Genomic DNA, 20,842 nt, shown 5'->3' with positions numbered 1-20,842 from the left:
CCAAATATAAAACAGATCCTAGGCAGAGTTTTTAATAGTGTGAGAGGACATTGTCCAACATTCTTTTGCCCATTTCACCCAGCATTCATTCAATGCCCATTAATTGTATACTTTCAGGTTTAAATTATATTTTACATGTATTTCAAGTACCACATGAGTATACAATACCGGACCATATAATGGATTTGAAAATAAGCTGAAGCTTATATTATTTGAATTCCATGAATTCTTTCTGATAATGGCCCCCCTGTGCAAAACATTGGATAGGCACATGAGAATGTCTCATCCAAGAGCATGTTGCATTACACATACATTACAAGTTGATTTTTTTACTCTGAATCTCAATCCATACCTTGGCAGTCTTTTAAACTTTATTTCTCATCCTAAATCTTGTGGTGAAAAGTAGAAGTATTCAGGTTGTTCTAAGGCATCAAATTAAAAGAACATGGGCATAATGCACAGAACTTACTTTGGATTACCGATACGTTGCTATAGTCAAGAAGTAGCGCACTGGTCTTGATTAAAATGTCTCGAGTTCAAACCTTGGCATGGGCTGAGAAGAACCTTCATGATTTTTCAAACAAGGATCTCACTTGTCAAACTGTGCAGTGTGTACCTGTGTGCACATTGGTGTGCACATTTACCAGGCAGAATTCAAGGAAGAGTAGACCGAAGTATGGCTTTCTATGCAAAACGTAACAACAAAAATGAAAATAACCTTATATTATTAGTTTCAAAATGATCTCAATATTATTATGTTGGTGAAACTTTAAACGCCATTCCATTAGTGAAATTGAATTTCTATGTTAATTTTTTACAAACATAATATTTGAGAATCAGTAATTATTTCTAGCATATCTATTTTCAATCTATGTCTAAACCTGATATTTGACTTCAGCTATAGAATAAGGGTTATTCAAATGCATTCAATGCCTTAAATTCTAGACAATTTGATTTAAATTTATCCGGAATGGTCACCGATCTTCATTCATTCATTTGAATTGAAATGATTTGAAAACAATAAGTTTAAATTACATATTATACTTATAATCTTAACCAAATCTTTTGTCTGCGAAAATATTTTCAATGACAAAAATGAAAGATCGATGGAGGAGAAAAAAGGAAATGTTCTCGGACTTTAAGTGCTTTAACAATATGTATATTAAATCCATCATCTTTTTCTTGCCCACTTCATCAGATTCTATTGATGTAAATCAACTGTCTATTTGACCATTTTAATGGCAGAATGGATTTTTCTAATAAAAGCGGGTAAAAAAGCTAACCTACCCCAATGTGATTTATGATATGTAACAATCGGAACAAAATTGACTTCTTTGATGTACGAGTGATGAAAAAATGATAGCCGAAGATTCAATTATTTCTTGCTGAATGGTGTCAGAAGTGAATGCAAACTAGTGAGGAAATGTTATTTCCGGCAAAATGGAGAAACAAACTAAGCATCTATGCTTCATATCCCAATAACTTCGATGCAAGGCAAGTGGAAAAATTTCAATTTCCTGACTTTAAAACGAGAAAAGAGTTGTATTATCTCTACCATCTTTATACCTCTTGCCATATTTAGTACAAACCCAAGTAAGAGAAGACAATCAGTCTAATTCAAACAACAGTTTAACAAAGAGAGCTTTCATTTCCTATAGAAATCCCCTTACTTTTAGAATAACTGAGAGAGAAAAAATCTTTAACATCAGTAAGTTCTAATGAAATATCGTGATAATTTTTTTGCTTTTTATGATTAGTTGTTCTCTGATCTCATCATTTAATTAAAAATGTAAGTTTTCTTCATAACAAAATGATTATTACTGACAGTTTCTCAATAAAGAATTCCAACTTGCATTGAATTGTATATTATATATTATATATTTAATAATGTTACTGAATAGCACATCTGTTTTTGTCCCAGTAAAGGCATTCTATAAACTCTAGATCACAGATTACAGCTGGGTCGAGAGTTAAGGCGGTTGATCTTCAATTGCATTTTCTAGACAATATCTAATTTTTTCAAAGTTTAATCATTCCTAAGATGTACATAATTTGATTATTTAACATTTAATTAATATTAAAAAATATATCAAAGGTCGATAATCTCCTGGCTTGGATTCAATCAGCTTAAAAAGAGACCCATATCAAAAGATTTTACTCAAATACAGCAGATGTGCAATGTAGCAAAATTTTCCATCCCTCATATCTTTTAAGCACTGAATGGAATTAAACCATTTTTGAACTTCTATTTCATTTAGAGATTCCACTTTCACAATTTTAATGATAGGAAACTTAAGCAAGCTCACTAAAACCTCCATCTTTTCAGAGATTTCCTAGATAGGCACAGAACAATTTCAGTGGTTATTCTTGATCAGTGATCACCACCTATTCAAGACAGAAATCAAAAGAATGTAAGCAGATCACCAGCTGATCATACACAAAATATGAGGCATTCTAGAATGTGGGTGTATCAATAAATACAGTTCCATAGATACACAATATAGAATCTGAGCTATACCAGAACAGATGAAATAACACACCTTTTAATCTGAAATCTAAGGAAAATTTAACCCATTTTAGTTTTTCGTCACATCAAATAATTAGTTCTTAATTTTAAAAATCATCTGAGTCTACCTGACCTGATCAATTTTGACATTTTTGTCATTAGACAAATGAAAGCAACATAATATTGATATCATTTTTATAATACAGTTTCAAATGTACCTTATTGTGCTTTCCAGATGGTCACCAAATGCTGTTTCTGTTTATGAATAATTTTTTGTCAAATGTAAAAGGAACTCTTCAGGTCACAATTATATTCCAACATGTTTTGAGAACCATGTCATAAACTGCTTAATCCACGATTAAAACAATTCTAACACAAGCCTAGTTCTTATGAAATTCGAGTAAGACCAATCAAGAATGGAAAAGATTTTGTTTGACAAAGGCAGCTAATTTCTCAATCAGAGCGTGAACATGTAAAAGGTTTTGAGAAGACATGAAATAAAACTGTCAATACTGGCAATTAATGCAAGGAATTACCTCGGTGGATATTCATCTCTTAATCTATTAATGTTCAAAGTTAATGAGTTTAATGGCAAATCTATTCGCATGGCTACTGAATCAATTCAAAGAATGGGACAGACGTTGAAAAGAAATGACACATTCTAAGAAGTTTGGCTAACATATTCAGCCACGCGTACTCTGATTGTTATCTTACATGCTCTTTTAGCTTTCAATCACTTCATTAGAAAGCCATCTTGAGTGTTGACGGTATCGTCTGCTTCATTTCAAGTGGGTATTGTGCTCTTTAATAGGGGGAGGAGAAAAATGTGTAAGCTCTTCATTAATTCTGCTCAAAATAAAGGCAGACGGATTCATTGGTAATCAATAGTAATAAATATAAACACTACTACTACCAATACTAAACAGAATACAACTAGTGACTCACTTTCTTTTGGAAAATTTATTTATTCTGGGTACTTCAGAATGAAGCTTAAAGCAAAATCTTGTTCTAGTCTTAATCAAAGTTCAACTGTTAATAATTAGTGCATTAAGCAAATCATATTCCATGGTTAGATTAAGCCATTTTTTTTATTTATGTAATGTAGCTGTTTGTTTTAATTTCTCAGTTTAATAGGAAAAAGAAAGAATATGAAAGTGTTATTACTACCAGTTACTTTTAGTTGAATTAAAAAACAAAAATATTTTAATTATATATGCAATTGAAAATAAAAAAAAAAGAAATTAAAAAAAATTCAGTTATTCCAGAGAGAGAGAGAGAGAGAGAGAGAGAGAGCTTAACATCCACTCGACACATACTAGATCATTTCGGGACTAATACATGGTTTAATTTTATTTCCATAATGCGCTTGCACGTAGGGGTCTTTAGCAGTGGGAGGAAACTGGAGGACCCCCGGAGAAAACCCACGAGGTTTGGACAGGCAACCCTACTCTTTGTCAGGTACAAGCCGGGAAATCAAAACCACACCAGTTGACTCTAGGACAGACCTTATGATACAGCATGCACGTGCTAACCATTTGGCCATCCAACCCCACTATTCGCAGACGAAAGCCCTTATAAATTGAAAACGTAAACAAATAATTCATGTCATGTAAAAGGAAATTAGTTTTTCATTTTAAATTCTAATTTATGTACACTGAATAGTAACCACATCCCCTTGTGTATTGTACACATGCAAGACCGAACCAACTCATTTTTTATTGACAGCTACTTGACTTTTAAAAAATAAAGTAATTACCTACCTTCAATTTTAACTTCCATAATGATTTAATTAATAATTTACTGTTCCTGTGAAATCTCAATGGTGTAATCCCCTCTAAGTTATTATCACAAAAACTTTCTTGCTACAACCAAATATTGACTGTCTATAGTTCCACCTGTACAGCCCACTATATGATAAATTGAATAGAAATGAATGATGAATGTCCTAATAGTTTTGTTTGGTGACTGGTGTCAAGTCTGTAACCATTGATCCTTTTACACTATGAGGACAATTGTAAAATAGCCTACTTACTCCAGGCCTTCAGGCATGATAATGAACTACTTTATCCTAATAATATAAATCATCTTTCATAGGTTTTCTGCATCTCAATGTCACTGAAATTCTATTGGTCACTTCTAAATAACATTAAAAGGTAGGAAATCTGTCACTTGACTGATCCTTAAATGGGGCAGACAACCTTCACTGCAATAAAATTTTAAACAGTCTGGTCATAAAACACTGGGGTCTATCACCCCTCCAGCCTATTTCAATCCACAAGGAGTTCTTCCCCTTGGGACATCTTAAAACAACTTGGTAAACCCCAGCCTCCTAAACAGCATGCCTGCAGGTTTAAACCTTTTTGATCTTTTGCCATAAATATCAACCTCTGACCCTCCTTATTACCTGCCAATCAATGTCAATCATAATATTTGAAGTGTAGCAAATCATTAAGGCAGAAAAATATTTCATAAAAGATATATATGTTTATCTGTTGATCAAGAGCTATAGTGGAACTAGCCTTTGGCCATTGTTTAAAAACGACAAGCTTATACAGCCATTGTGACAATAATGTTTACACTGACATATTGTACATTATACAACCAAGCACTAATAAGACATGATAAATTTGTCAAATTGTCAAAATTTGAGTGTCACTTTCTTTACAGACACTCCAATGATTGTCAAGTCTTATACTTGAGAGTTATCACAATAATCATAAAATTGGCTCCTGTATCCAGTACACATTCCCTCTTTGGATGACATATCCCACATTACAAAGTTTTAGGGTCCTATTATGGCTGCATAATCAAAAGTAAAATTAAGATGACCTGGTTCAAAAGAGAAAACCTCTGTAGGGAGTTTCATGAGAACAAAGAGATGTCTAGTTATATGTAATGGTCAATAAATGGTGATAATTCGGTCAAGTTGTCTCATTTTCTTTATAAATATTTTTTTTTATGTATTTTCTTTGTATATATATATTTTCTTTATATATAACTATTTTCTTTATATATAAATATTTTCTTTATACATTTTTGTCATTTTTTTAAATATATTTTCTTTATATATTTTCTTTATATATAACTATTTTCTTTATATATAAATATTTTCTTTATACATTTTTGTCATTTTTTTAAATATATTTTCTTTATATATTTTCTTTGCGAATATTTCAATTTTCATTAATCCCACATTTGAAGATATGTTAATTAGATCATCAAGTGCATCCTGAAAAGGGGGGTTTTGATTGATTGAGTGGTGTAATGTGTGTGCTTTAGATCACAAGGTCTGTCATTGAGTCAAATGGCATGGTTTTTGATCCCAAGCCTGTATATGACAAGGAGTAGTGTTGTCTGCCCAATCTCACAGGTTTTCTTTGGGTACTTCGGTTTCTTCCCACTTCCAAAGATAATGAAATCAAATAGGGCTTAATGTCCTACTCACTACTAAAGACATGCAAGCAAATTATTGAAACAGTCCCAGTTTGTGTTGATTGGATGTTAAACCCCATCTCTCTCTCTCTGGCATTTGCTTTGCCATGCTGGCTAGACGGCAGTGTTTCTGCCAACTTTTTCAAATGCCAACTACCAGGGGCTTTTCCTTGCCTTCCAAGGAAGTATATTTGGTAGCTTCAATAAGAAATCAACTGATATTGGGTTTAAAGTCCTAATGATGACAGGAGCTTCAATAAGCAACCAGATGTTAATTTCATAACCTGGATGTGCACCCTAAGACATAAAGAAATACTTTATAAATACAATTAAGTGCTGTATTCAGGTCAAAGCTAGTGGCGGATTTAGAATAAGAAAAAAATATAGGTTTGATTGATTCTCTTAATTTTCACTGATTATATCCTTTGGGAAATCTCTTCCATTTAGCAGAAGTGACAAAATGGCTTGATCATTTATTACTTTAATTGGAATCTAGAATGATTTTATTCTTCTAAACAAAATCCTTTCTCACCAATAATAAAAACTTTCTAAAAAGTACATTAAAATATTTTAGTTTTTCACCTTAGGCAATACAAAATTAATTCAACGGAGAAGTTCATTATGGTCATTTTGAATACCTTTAAATAAACTATCCACCGTCAAACTAAGTTATTTCAAAACTAAAATTTAGATCTTTTATTTTAATAATTCTCCAGGAGTCTTAATAAGTGAGTGAAACCCAGAAAAATCCAGTGAGATTAGCTAGGAGACTCTACTATATAAGCATGACATTTAAATAAATGACAGACCGTATGAACACTAGGCCACCCACACCTACATCTTTTCCAAGGCTGTTTCAGAACTAGATTTTCCTTTTGTTTTATTCATTTGCAGTTAAAGATTTGATTCTTTGCTTAACAGTTCTTGCTTGATCCATTACCTGACCAAGGGCGATTTTGGGAGAAATACAATAGCTTTAAGATGGAATGTCAAATGGAAGACTGGAATCCATATAAATATTTTTGAATATGCACTGGCTTCCTGTCCTGTTAATATACTTTGCATCTCAGAAATCATGATTAAATAATATTTCAGTATGACCAAATAGGACAGAAATAAACATATACAAGATTAATATTCATAATGTATAAGAAAGAATAAGTACAAATGGGTTGAATATGCCTGGTGATTATTTTGTAAAAGACTAATCAGATGGACTATAGATAATTATAGAGAAGACAGGTCTTGTTAGAATCTATTCCAAGTAATTGGGGGAAAACCAAGCTAATTTATAAGAAGAATTGCAACATGAAGCATAATTTGGTTCAATTTATAATAAGAACCCTTGAAAACAAATCCAATAAGTGGAAAGTAGCCTTTTTATGACTTCAAATAAGCCTTATTTACAAAATCTCCCTGTTATTGGGTTCTTGTGTAATGAACGCAATTAGGCTGCAAGTTGCTGATATTCAAATCCTTAATTGGATAGCCAACAAGTAAACTAATGAGGGAATGCGTACATGTATATATCATTTAGGTAATGTGGTTACGACATAAAAATAAGCCATATAACCATGTATATGAGCCCGACATATTTAAAAAAAAAAGTTTTCTTATGTTGTAAAAAAAATTCACAATTGGAAAATAACAAGCAAAAATCCTCTTATTTCTTTTATAATTAACTTAAGAAAATTTTGATATTTCATTATGGGTAACATAATATTAAGATAAATGCACAACCAATGTCGTAAGGTAGAATCATTAAAAACAATTGGACACAAAGACATATTTTTCTTCATTTACTGGATTTTATTTTTGTGTGTACTTGAAAAATGCATAAATGCAGCAACCGACTTTCCATTATTAATTTCGATTTTACTAAGATTGATGGAAAACTTCTGTGTGGGTTGCAAATAAACTTCAATACAATGTCATGACAACAACGTCACAATAATATGCAAATAGAGATAGAAAGTTTTTATTGTGTAACCGCCTCTTCCTACCAGAACGGCTTTAGTTTTGGCTCTCTTTAGATCTCTGCAAGTCTGTTGAATGCTATAGGTAAAGCTTTATTGGCCAGTCTCTGTATACAACCTGTTAACTGTGCGCTTTAGATCAGAAGGTATGGCATTGAGTCGAGTACAGTAGTTACAATTCCAAGCTTGAACATGACATGGAGTAAGGTAGCCTGACAGACCTCATGTTTTTTTTCTGAGTCCTCTGGTTTGTAATTAAACATACATTATGCAAGGCCTGAAATGTTATCTAAATTATAATTAATTAGACATTAACTTATCCAGACCATAATCAACTCTCGATGTCAATGCTAGCCTGCGATGTTTACTGGATTAGGATCCCATTTGCTGCTCAATTTTCATTCATGACTTAATCATGAAATGAATAATCGAGACTATGTTTTTTTATCATACCAACTTTAGTAATGATGATCGAGGCTAGGCCAAAAACTCAATCGCTAAAATCTCGTTTCAGAGTGGATCAATTTGACTGAAATTTTCAGCAATTTCTCTTTACATTATGTAGTTTTTAACTATTGTAGTGAGAACTACCAGCTCCTTATCTAATCTCCCATAATGTATCTTTAATTGTTGAAATTCTCTCTCTCATATTTATTTGTAACCGGTGGGATTTGTATATGGTCAAATTTGATATACAAATATATTCATCCTAGCAAATATCTGGCCATACTAATGCCATACCTTTATAACTTCCAACTTATTAACCAGGCTTATGTCTACCTTAAAACTCAGATCCCCCACCCCCTTTTGCTCATGTGGAGCAAATACAAGAGATACCCAGGAGAGAGATTATACATTTAAAAGAGTAACTTTCCTACAAAAATGGCCTCAGATGCTAGGATGTTGACTTCAAACTTTTCTTGGGGGAGAACCCATACCCCCCTCAAGGCTTGATGGTCAGTCACGTTGGAATGCCCCCCCCCCCATACTACTCATTTTTCTGCACATGGCCCTAGGAGGATGTATCAAAGATTCATGATGGTATACATAATTATTCTGAAATTATTCTCAGACTTTTCTGAGATTTAGGTAAAGCATTGAGTCAAAATCCTAATACTCAGAACCATTAAAATGTAATGGTTTCTGATAATTCTTATCTTCAACTATGACAATATTCTTTATGTCAATGTACTAAACCCAACTGGCTGGATATATTAAGCATTATAACATTATACTTCAGGTTAAGGGGACTCCAAGTTAATAAGTTAAGCTGCATATTACTTAGGAGTATTAGAGAAGACCACATTCATTGTTTGTCTGTCTTCCTCGAACATAACATGTATGTCATGACTTGTTTATGACTTGTAATCTGTTGGTCAGATGTTTGTTCTTTGTATAATAATACTTCTTCATTGATGAACACAGTGTCTTTCCTCTCCTTCCCACTCCAGATCATCCAAGTTTAAATGAAAGTAACTAAGTATTTGTGGTCCACTGTAGGTGATCAATAATACACATCAAAATAGTACAAATCAACTATATTCTCCTGTGCCCTTCTGTTTCCGACAAATTAACTCATTTAGGACAAAAATTAGATTTAACAGACATATTTATTATTCTTCATTTGGCAAATTGACCTATGTAATCCAACTATCACAAAATATACATATAATTTCTTTAGTTTGTGGACACGCTATGGAGACAGTTTTAGTTTACATTGTGTATATTCTATACTCAACATTGTTAATTGGCACTTACTTGTGTTTCAATTCCACCTTATGTCTGTTTTTTAAAAAGATAATTATGTTTATTACATACACAAATGCAATAATAACAACTTCTCCTTGATTACGCAGATTTTTAATTCAATATTTGCCCTTCTAATTAAGCGTGCTGGGAAATCTGTCAGGAGATCGTAGACTGACAACGTTTGGACCAAAAATATTCTTTCATCTCTGTAATTCCCAGCAGCAATCAAAATATCAAACTTTCAGAAGTTTTGCACATCAGCCATTACTGGAAGGGTACCTATGTTTTAAAACTTAACTAAACAGTTTTAACACTATCAAAAGGATAGAAAACTGGCTCAGACTGTAATGCAATTTTGATTTTTGGAATATAATTTAAGTTTACCCTACAGCCTTCTATAATCAAATTCAGTGATGTTATCACTGTTTCTCTCTCTTTCAATTATTAGCTACAACATAATAAACAGTTTAAAGGGAGAGAGAGCGGGAAATGGGGTTTAGTGTCCACTCAACATAAACTAGGTCATTTTAAGACTAATATATGGTTCAACTTTATTTCAATAATTCGCTTGTGTGTAGCCTAGTGTTCTTTAGCAGTGTAAGGACAACCACAAGATTGACCATTCGACCCTACTCTATGTCACGTACAAGCTGGGAATTGAAACCACACTTATAACTCAATGACAGACCTTATAATCTAAAGTGCACTCATTAGACCATTCGGTCACCCACCCTACTCTGTAGTAACTATAGTAGTACTCTTGTTTATGGTTACAACCATGGCTTTAGACTTCATATATAATGAATTTAAACTAAAATGTAAATTTTAACCAAAATTGATAATATTCTGCTGTGTCAATGATCCTACTCTGATTAGTTGCATGAGTTATTTTAACTTCATCAAATTTGTCTTCATTAATTTATAATAAGATGTTGATCATACTTATTTTTGAATATTCCTATTAATTAAGTTATTTTTTTTTAATATTCCTATTAATTAAGTTATTTTAACAGTTTAAGCTATGGTAGGCTACTAGCATTATTCTTGAATGTAACCCATTGTTTATTTCTCCATAGCTTTTAATTTAATGGGAACAAATGCTATATTATTAGTTGCGAAGGAATTAAGAATGAAAGTTTTCAAAGTTGTCTTTAAAATAAACATGTTTTAACTCCATGGTAAAACTGGACATTAATTACAATGTTCTACAACAAAATCAAATATTATTTTAATGATGTAAAACTATTTGCTTACACCAACATACTACATTCTACACATATGTTCCTATTGTTTTAAATGATGAAGCCTCAATAAACCTTTACAAATATTATCATAGTACATCTGATATCATAGAAAAACTTTTGAAAATGAACATCCTATCCTATTAACTTTCAAAGTTTTTACATCCTGCCCAAACACCCTTTTCAACTCATTAAAATCCATCTTCTTGATCTGACATCTCTTGAAAGACAAACACTGATACAATACAATTTTATTAAAAGGCAGGTGTAGATGTCTTATAGGTTAATTAAGCAGAAACAATCAAGCTAATCTGAACACTACTGGTATTTCAAAAGGCAAGTTTTCGACAGGGTCTGCCCCGAGCCTAGTGCTATATACAGCCAATAGATAGGAGTGGATGATAAGATTCTGAAATTGACACCTCCCCTACAGTTATATTCATACCAATTAGAAAATTCTCTCCAACATTTTCACATTCCAGTTTTACAGTTGCCATTTAAGACAATATTTCATGTTTTTAATTGCCCATGATACAAATGTATATATGAATGAATGTAATAAGTATGTAGATCATTTTAATTAAAGTACACCAAATCAACCTAGGTAGAAATGCTCATTAAAGAAAATATTTTGAATGAAAAATGTTTGTTGGTTTTGACAATTGTGATGGTCACTCTTATGACTTTTGCAAATATACAGACATAGTTAATCCAGGCACTGGTGCAGTCTGGAATTTGTAGACTTGAAGTCGAACCTGCATCAACCAAAAACTACAGTTGTTTTTCCCCATTCTCCCATTTAATAGCATTTCAATAATATCAGAAAAATGCAGTTGATGTATTTGAAAGATTGTTTGAACACAAAAGTTTTAATGGTTTAACAGTCATAGGATATTGTCATAATTGTACCAATTGAGATGAAAAGATTAATTTACCTTTAGAAGATGGCTCAAATTTGGGTATGAATTATTCACTTGGCCTACCATGTGTGACATATGTAAACAGTAAATAGCATATATATATGTACGTTCATTGAAACCTCAATTTCTGCAATAATCAGTTCATTATCAGATATATACATCATGCAGCAGCTTTAAAGAACAATTGTTTATACTTCAAAGATAAAAAAACCCCTATATTTATACACCAGTAATTGTTTTGATTCAATGACACATTATATTCATGATGTCTGCTCCAGCAATTTCTATTTCCTGTTCTTTTATCACACTCTTTAGCATATCAATTAATATTATTTCAACATTAAAACTTAATGTATATATTTTTAAAATTTATTCATTCATTCAATATGAAATGAAAAAAATAGACTTAGTCATTCCATTCAGAGTCAAGTCACCAGATTACATAGGGTTAGTAATTTAGATAGCTCTATTCTTTTTTACCCCCTCCCCTACTTCATGAAAAAGATGGATAATCCAACTGACCAACCCTATCTTTTGGCCAAGTAACTGTAAACACAGATATTATTTTGAGGGGTCTAATACAATAAAACCCTGTGATTTTTGATAGGGTTCATCAATATAATACAATAAAACCATGTTATTTTTGATAACTTCCATCAATTTAATAAAATAAAACTATGTGATTTTTGGAAAGGGGTCATTAAGCTTTTCTCTCTCACCCTACAATTCTTAATAGGATAGGGGAGGGGGGGGGGGGGGGTGGATGGCCGAATGGTACAACATGCGTACTGTATCGTAAGATCTGTCATTGAGTTAACTGGTGTGGTTTCAATTCCCTGGTTTTCTCCGGGTCCTCCGCTTTCCTCCCACAGCTAAAGAACCCTATACGCAAGTGAATTATTGAAATAAAATTGAACCATGTTAGTCCCGAAATTACCTAGTTTGTGTTGAGTGGACGTTAACCCCATCTCTCTCTCTCTCTCTCTCTCTCTCTCGATGGGATAGAGATCATGTATGTGATGATACACTGATAAGAAAATATATGTAATAATGTGGGAGTACAAAAAGGGCTATATATAATGTAGAACATAAATATATAGTGTGATGACTAGTGTACAAAAATATAGTAAGTTGATATAAAAATATGTTCTAAAATCATTCAGCTTTATGCACTACACCAGTCACTACTGGAAAGGCAGAGTTCTAACTAAAGTAGGCGCCACGGTGGCTAATATAAGTCGCTGACTTGCTAGCTTGGAGGTCGTGTGTTCGATCCCCGCATAGGCCGAGAAAGTTCATCAGGACTTTCCGAAGTGGTTTCCCCTTGTCAGTGGTGCAGGACAGAGGGCCTGACAAGGACAGCTGTCAAGTCGACTGGATGGAATGAAAAATCGAGGTCCTGTGTACAAATTGGCATCCATGTAAAAGATCCCTTGCAATTGGAATTTGATATAAGAGTCAGCTATAGTGCCGCTGCCCGGGCAAAATTTCCCTCATAGCACACTGTATGGCATATGCCCGTCTTCATTAGCCCAGTCAGGAGCAGAACAGTAGGACGTTAAACTCCATTTCATTTCATTTCATTTATAACGAAAGTCATGCTATAGAATAAAGATCATGTCAACATTCCTCTATTTTCTATAAACAGTATTTTTTTAAAAAAATCTTAATGTACAATTAGAATATTGTCTTACCGTAAAATACAAAGATAACAGGGCAAAAAACGCTGACTCCACATAAATTCCACTGTTAGAAAAAAAAAAAACCCAGTTTGGCGACTGCCTGAATGAAATATTGTCTCCGGAACAACTCCAGATGTTTAGAAGTTGTTAGTATGACCAGACTTGGATGAAACAAGCCTTAGTACTCCCTGCAGTCTTCTAAGGTTGGTTTATAATGATTCTCATTAGTCAAGCTTTCTTTCTCCCTCTTCTCTCCTGTATCAGTAACACATAACACACACGCTACACCTCATTAAAACACACAGCTTCATTAGACTACATTTATTACCAGCTGAAACGGGCCAAATTGCCATCAAAATCAGACAAGACTTGATATGTATAATGGCTTTTTTCAACTCATTCATTTATTCCCCATCCTTTTCAGTTAGTTAGAAAAAGAGAAAAGTATTCTTAATCCCGAAAGAAATTCATCCTCCATGGTCGCCACTAGGCTTGTGTGGTCTGAAATTAGCCTGATTGATTCTGTACACTTGAAGGAGAACACAGATAGAATGTCATCATTAGACATTCAAGGTAGTCCTGGTAATCTAACAATTACATACATAGAAAATAACCTCATCTACATCAACACAATTAATAAGTCTCAGAATATGGTTAGATCCCAGACTTTTCTAATTAAAATGTGACGGAAAATGTTTAGTAATGAAAATTGGATACATATATTTATCAAGTCTGTAGGTCTCCAGTTTTGTTGTGTATAAAAATGATTAATTATTATAGGAATCTCTTACAGAATGTAAAAGTAAATTTCTTACAGATGCTAATTGTCAACTCACCTTTCTAATGAGGGTCTGTTGTACACTAGAGCAATTAGGGTGCAGGACTCACGACTAGAATGTCCTGTGTTTAAATCCTGTCATGAACCAAGACGTTTTGGTGAAATCCAGCCAAATAATGACTATCTAGTGTTAATTGTTTAGTCATCAACAGTCATTAGGGGGTTTGGGTGGCCAAATGGTCTGATTGTGCATGTTAGATCATACGGTTTGTCATTTTAGTCAAGTGGCGTGGTTCTGATTCCCTGCTTGTATGTGACAAGGAGTAGCGTTGTGTGTCCAACATCGTTGGTTTTATCTGGGTCTTCTAGTTTCCTCAAAAGACCCCTATGCTTGAGCAATTTATTGAAATAAAATTGAACCTAGTTTTTGTTCTCTGCCTCTCTCTCTCTCAACAGTCATTCAACAACGATTTAACTTTGATACTTGATACCATTTCTACCTAATTTGATTACAAGAATATCAACTATGTGACCTCATCAAAAAAAGTCTGAATTTGATGACAAGTAACTTTTCTGACTTTTAAGTAAGATTGTTAAGTGCATTTGGGCTGTCTAGTTGTTTGGATGGAACAGAAAATTGAGGTCCACCTGAACAATACCACTCAAATCTTAAAATATTTCATTGAAACCGTTGTCCTGTATCGTCTCCACAAGCTTTTAAAAGTCGAAATATAACCAGGAATATAAATCAGAAAAAAAGGGTTAATGTTCTACCTTATACCCTAATAAACAATCCCAATGAGTTCTAAAACATTCCATCAAGACATTTGCCCTGTAGCGTGTTCAAAAGTTTTCATAACATTACAGAGGTGGAAACTCTGCCATCGGCTATCAAAAACTTTCAAATTTCGATATAGTTCTTCCTTTCAACCAAAGAATTGAAAAGATAAGTTGGACAGACAGATGGATGCAGGTGACTAACATATATATGTCAATGTCAACATTAGATGTGGGAGCATAAAAACATGGGTAGTACACGATGAGTAATACTGATTGTTCCATTTGTTGAAAGCAGTTGCATTTTCCAAAGGGCGGATTCAAGGGGATTTGGATTCATCAGCCCCTAAATTTGGATGTGAGAGGATAAGTTTCTGGAATAAAAGACTTTCCTTGCAAAATCATGGCTTTGCTCTCAACATGAAGGGGGGTTGGATGGCCGAATGGTTAGCATGTGCTTGCTGTATCATAAGGACTGTCATTGAGTCAACTGGCGTGGTTTCGAATCCCCGGTTGTACGTGACAAGGATTAGGGTTGCCTGTCCAACCTCGTTGGTTTTCTTCGGGTACTCCAGTTTCCTCCCACTGCTAAAGACCCCTATGCGCAAGTGAATTATTAAAATAAAATTAAACTATATGTTAGTCCCGAAATGACCTAGTTTGTGTCGAGTGGATGTTAAACCCCATCTCTCTCTCTCTCTCTCTCTCAACATGAACTAATGAGACCTTTTGATAGAATTATAATTAAAATTTCTCATTATAAACAGACCAAAAAGAACTAGGCTACTAATTGGCAATTACCATCTAATGATACAATGTCACAATCATTTGCTTATTATTTCTGTACAAAATGGAATCCTGTGCTGCTGACGACTTCAAATTAAGAAAAGAAAGAGAATAGGTAGCTGTGTCAATAATGGAAGTTCATCTTGTCTGGTGTGTGTAATAATAATGTTCTTGCTAACTTCACCTTCAAATGGGTAGTTAGGCTGCGTTAATTAGCTGAAACATCCACCCGCAGATTGACTCAAAGATGTCAACTTCAATTGGCATCTTTTGGTCAAAGAATTAACAAGTTTTTGTGGCTGGTTAACTTGTGCCTAATGATGTGTTGAAAGTGAACAGATCAAGTTAATTATCACTCGGCTAAAATTCCTACCAAACACCATAGGTGATTATTGCCTCCCGATATCTAATGAGGACTGAGTTGTTAAGATGTGAATACTTTCACCATAGTATCTAGCTCTCAGAAAATTTGTTCATTAAGAAGTCTTGTAATAGAATCTAGTAATAAATATATCATGTCACTTTTTGAGAATACCTTGTCAATGATACACTGGTATTGTAGATCTAATTTGAAAAAAATACAGGTTGCCTAGAACTCGCCAAGCTGCTGAAATTAATATTTAATTATATAAATATTTTATGAAGCCACCATACCCTTTGGCCTCTAAAGAACAGGCAACATTAACATATAAAAAATGAACCTTAACCATTTAACCCTAGAGCCAATTAAAAGATTAGCTACCTACCCCTAAGCTCATTAAATCAGCAGGGCCCATCTCCCTAAGCCAATTAGTGGATTATTGTTAATCGTAATACCCTCTACAAAATTGCAAATAACTAAAAAAATATTTTTTATACAAAGAAATACTCTGTTACAAAAATGTACAGAATGTGGTGTTCTTTCCAATGATATGAAATACAATTGTACAAAGTGGCAATTATATTACTATTAATAATATTGAAAAGTCAGTTCCACTAAAATTACGACTTTTCTCTGTAAAATAATGGTAAAATAACGTGAACAAATATTCCCTAAGATTTTTTTTTTTTAAAAAAAACAATAGAATGCAAATATAGTCTAGTTGGCAGCAGTGTTCAAACTAAATATAAATATAACTTTTAAAAAGGAATATCACCCCAAATGACCGTCACTTCATCGATATCGGCATTTGACATTTCTGTCTGATACAGTCCGATACATGCCAATATCGACAGGAACCGAGATCTTAGGGTGATAAACCTATATTTCATGTTTCGTTGAAATCGGATAAAAATTGTGACCTGTAGACTGTTCACAAACCATTGTGGACGGACGGACGGACAGGGGCGACGACAATATACGTCCACATGAAAATGTGGGCATATAAAAATAACTGGGTTATGGGGAATAAAGACCCCATGTATACACATATTTGGAATTATCATACCAAGAGATTAACTTCTAAAGATCAAAGGAATTGTCAAAATAGGTTTATATAACCCTTTGTATAACCACTTGTAAATAGCTTATATATAAGATTGATTCTGGCATGTTGAGGCTTTAAATGATATAATCAAATTAATCAAAATGGCTTCTGGATATTCTTATAATTCCTTATCCCTGACTAAATGTTAAAATTTCTAATCAATGATATTTTATTTGTTATCATGCAAAGCAGCTAAATAAATTTATATTGAGGCGTCAATCTAATCCCTAAATTGTCATTTAAAATGCTGAACATTTGCAACCTGTTAAATTATAGGATGCAGTCATCCCACATTATGAGGTAAATTGATATCACTGGGGAATTGTAAGTATGCACAATTATACTAAAAGTTACACCAGATCATACATTATTATCCTTAAAAAAGTGACTTTGATCAAATTTCCACCATAAGGAGTGAAAATATAATAAGACACAAAAGAAAACAAAAGCAAATAGAATTGGAGAGGAGTTGTACCTCCAGCAGGGAATATCTTTACTTCTGCCATCTAACAGCAGGTTTCTTCACTGCTGAACTAACATATCGCAAGCTATAATAACAGATCGCGTGTGGCCGCACAAACATGTCATATCTAAACTTTACTTGGGTACAAAACACCACTGTAACCTCTAAAATACACTGCAACATTGATTCCTATTCTTTATGTATTCCTCCTTTTTACTCAAAATAACAAACTATTTTCCCACGATATATAAACATCTTTCATTTTGACAACCGCCAAAAAGTTGACCAATCTTTCTGCAAAATGTAAAATATCTCTGATTTCCAATAAAAATTGAGTACAAAGAAATAATTTGGGTGGCTAATGCATACTATTCATCATTCTATTCGTTAGCTTGAACAATTTAAAGAGAGAGAAAAGGGGTTTAACACCCGCTCAACACAAACTGGGAAATTTGGGGACTAACATATTGCACAATAATTTATTATGTGTAGGGGTCTTAATTATGTGGGAGGAGACCACGAGATTAGGCAGGAGACCACGAGATTAGGCAGCAACCCTACTCCTTGTCACTACAAGACATGTTAGACCCAGTGTTCCAAATCCACTTTGAAACCAACCGGCAAGAATTAGGTCAAAAGAGGTCCCTTTAGGAAATAGGGTAAGTAAGTAGACAAATATTGATTAATGTCATTCTGATATATCATTATGAAAACTTTTAAATAAAATTAATTTCATATTTAAGACTCAAATTTTAATAAAAGCTAGTTATCCGATGAGAAAATCAAACATAAGACAGGGATTTACTAATTTTAAGGATGGGTAAAACCATGGACCTTATAATGAATTATAAGGTCCATGGTAAAACTGATATCTTAATGTAAAAGAAACCCCTGAAGGTCTGGATTCGATGAAGAGTAGGAATTAATGTTGCTATAAGAACTAAATTGCCCTCATACCACACTGCACAGTGTATGCCCATCTTCATTAATCCAGCTGGTGCAGAGAAGTAGGATGTTAAACTCCATTTCATTCTGTTATCTTAATTATCACTGGACTCTACTGATTAAGAAAGGAAAGATGAAGAAAGCATGGTGTGAAGTTCACGGCTGATTAAACATCTGTCAGCAGAAGGTATTGAACCATGGGTCATTTCCTTCTTCCCTTTACTCAGATGTATGTAACATTAAATCATCCATAGATTACAATCTTTACGTACATATTGACAACAATAGGATTATCTCCAAAATAAATTGTAGGCTACATAAGAAGCTTTTAATCCACAAACAATTACAGTTGACAAATTAACATATTGAAACAAATTACATCAGAATTGCTTGGAAAGCATGCATGTTTGAAATTATAAATACCGGTAAGAACCTTTTGTCTTAAATGTTAAGAAAATGCTATTTAAGACCTTGAAACACATTAATTTTTTTTAATGAATTGCTATCAAATGAGTTCAATGTCCTAGTTTTTTGTTCAAACACAAAGCCTAGTACAATGGGGTATCGGATGTTCTGGGTGGAGTATGCTAAAGAAAAAACTAACTAGGGCACAAAACCAACTAGATGTTATAGAAAGAGTATGTAAAAGAAAAAGAGAGGAGGTGATAGCCACAAGCATCCATGTCAGAGAGACATCCATTCAGAGAGTGAAATTAATAAAGCTTTTTAAAATAATTGCTGTTAACTTTGTTGTGTAAGCTGCCTACTTAATTTGAATAAAATATTTTTTTCAATTGTTTGACATTTAAAATGTTTTCTTTTCTCATATTTCTGAGTACCGGTACCTTAAGCCCAATACCATCTACATGCCAATGAGTAGAAATTAAATAGGCTAATGAAGGCAGGTATACGCCATACAGTGTGCTATAAGGGTAATTTGGATGGACAGTGGCTCTATGGCCTGCTTTAATATAGAATTCCAACTGCCAAGGAATCTTTTATTTGCACGCCAATGACATGGGACCTAGGTTTTTCATCCCATCTGAACAACTTAACATTGTCCCTTGCCAGGCCATCTGTCCTGCACTACTGACATGGGGGAATCCACACCGGAAAATCCTGTTGAACTTTCCCGGCCAATAGCCAGGTTAGCCAACCAACCTCCAGGTTAGCAAGCCAATGTCTTACTCACTGAGCCCCCTTGGCTATGTAAAGAAATGCTATATTATTATGTTGTTTTTTGGCATATAATTTTGACATTTTTAAATACTAAATGTAATTGTGCAAAAAGAAAATCCAAAAAACTTACTTAATATCTAATCTGGAAAGTACAGGGCAAAATCACAACAATATGTTGAATTCCTTTTAAAGCAAATATTAAAGAGAAAACTTACCTATTATTGTCAGCAGTGAAGTGCATTCTGACTTGTGGAGGATCCTAGGTCTGTTATATAAAGTGTTGTGTTCAAATGTCCAAGAGGAAGTGGACACTGGGCAGTGGTCATCCAACCAAATAAAAACATTGTAAGCCCATTAAAGTATCAGATGACACTTTGTTCAACAATTTCATTATTATGACATCATGACAGGAGACCTTGTCTGTTTCATTACAGTTTATTCCACTGTTTATCTGAAATGTATATGACATGGCATCAAAACATTGTCTTCTTCCATGTTTTTATCCAAAACACATTATTGAATCTATGAAAATAAATTTAGGAAGTAGAAGGTCAGAGCATTTCAATGTCTCTGTTCTCCTTAGAAGTCCATTATTTATAAGGTTTTTATTGAAATGGTATTTGATTCAACAACTTAGAGCCCCACCATGACAGAATCAATTATAATTAAAGAGTTTAATCCCATACACAATCAAAAATATTTCTATTTAAAAAAATATGACACAAATTGACAAATTCTGACTTATGTTATGACCTCTTAAAATTTACATTAGTTCCTATTGATTTCACACCACACCTTCTAGTTCTTTTTAGACATATGTAATGATAATAATATCTTTTCGTACAAGTCAGCCCAATTTTCATGGAAGTTTTTTTTTTATAGAATACTTGGATATACTTTTAATTGCATATTAACACACACTGTCTTTATATACAAAATTAA

The 20,842-nt window shown here is 33.3% G+C and overlaps 1 protein-coding gene across 3 annotated transcripts in view; it reads right to left on the bottom strand.

The window, feature by feature from the left end:
* Window positions 1-20,231, bottom strand: part of LOC126823496 (LIM domain only protein 3) — a 76,930-nt gene extending 56,699 nt beyond the window's left edge. Inside the window, exon 1 of one of the 3 annotated variants that reach the window (XM_050552373.2) lies at window positions 20,116-20,231. The gene's annotated coding sequence lies outside the window, so the exon portion shown is untranslated. Of the gene's footprint in view, window positions 1-3,220; window positions 3,241-13,518; window positions 13,538-20,115 lie in introns of those variants that run through there. The other 2 variants (XM_050552378.2, XM_050552374.2) reach the window with 2 other exon arrangements.
* Window positions 20,232-20,842: the final 611 nt, after the last annotated feature.

This window comes from Patella vulgata, chromosome 6, assembly GCF_932274485.2.
Source record: "Patella vulgata chromosome 6, xgPatVulg1.2, whole genome shotgun sequence".
Lineage (NCBI taxonomy): Eukaryota > Metazoa > Mollusca > Gastropoda > Patellidae > Patella > Patella vulgata.
This window is presented reverse-complemented; position numbering and strand designations above follow the sequence as displayed.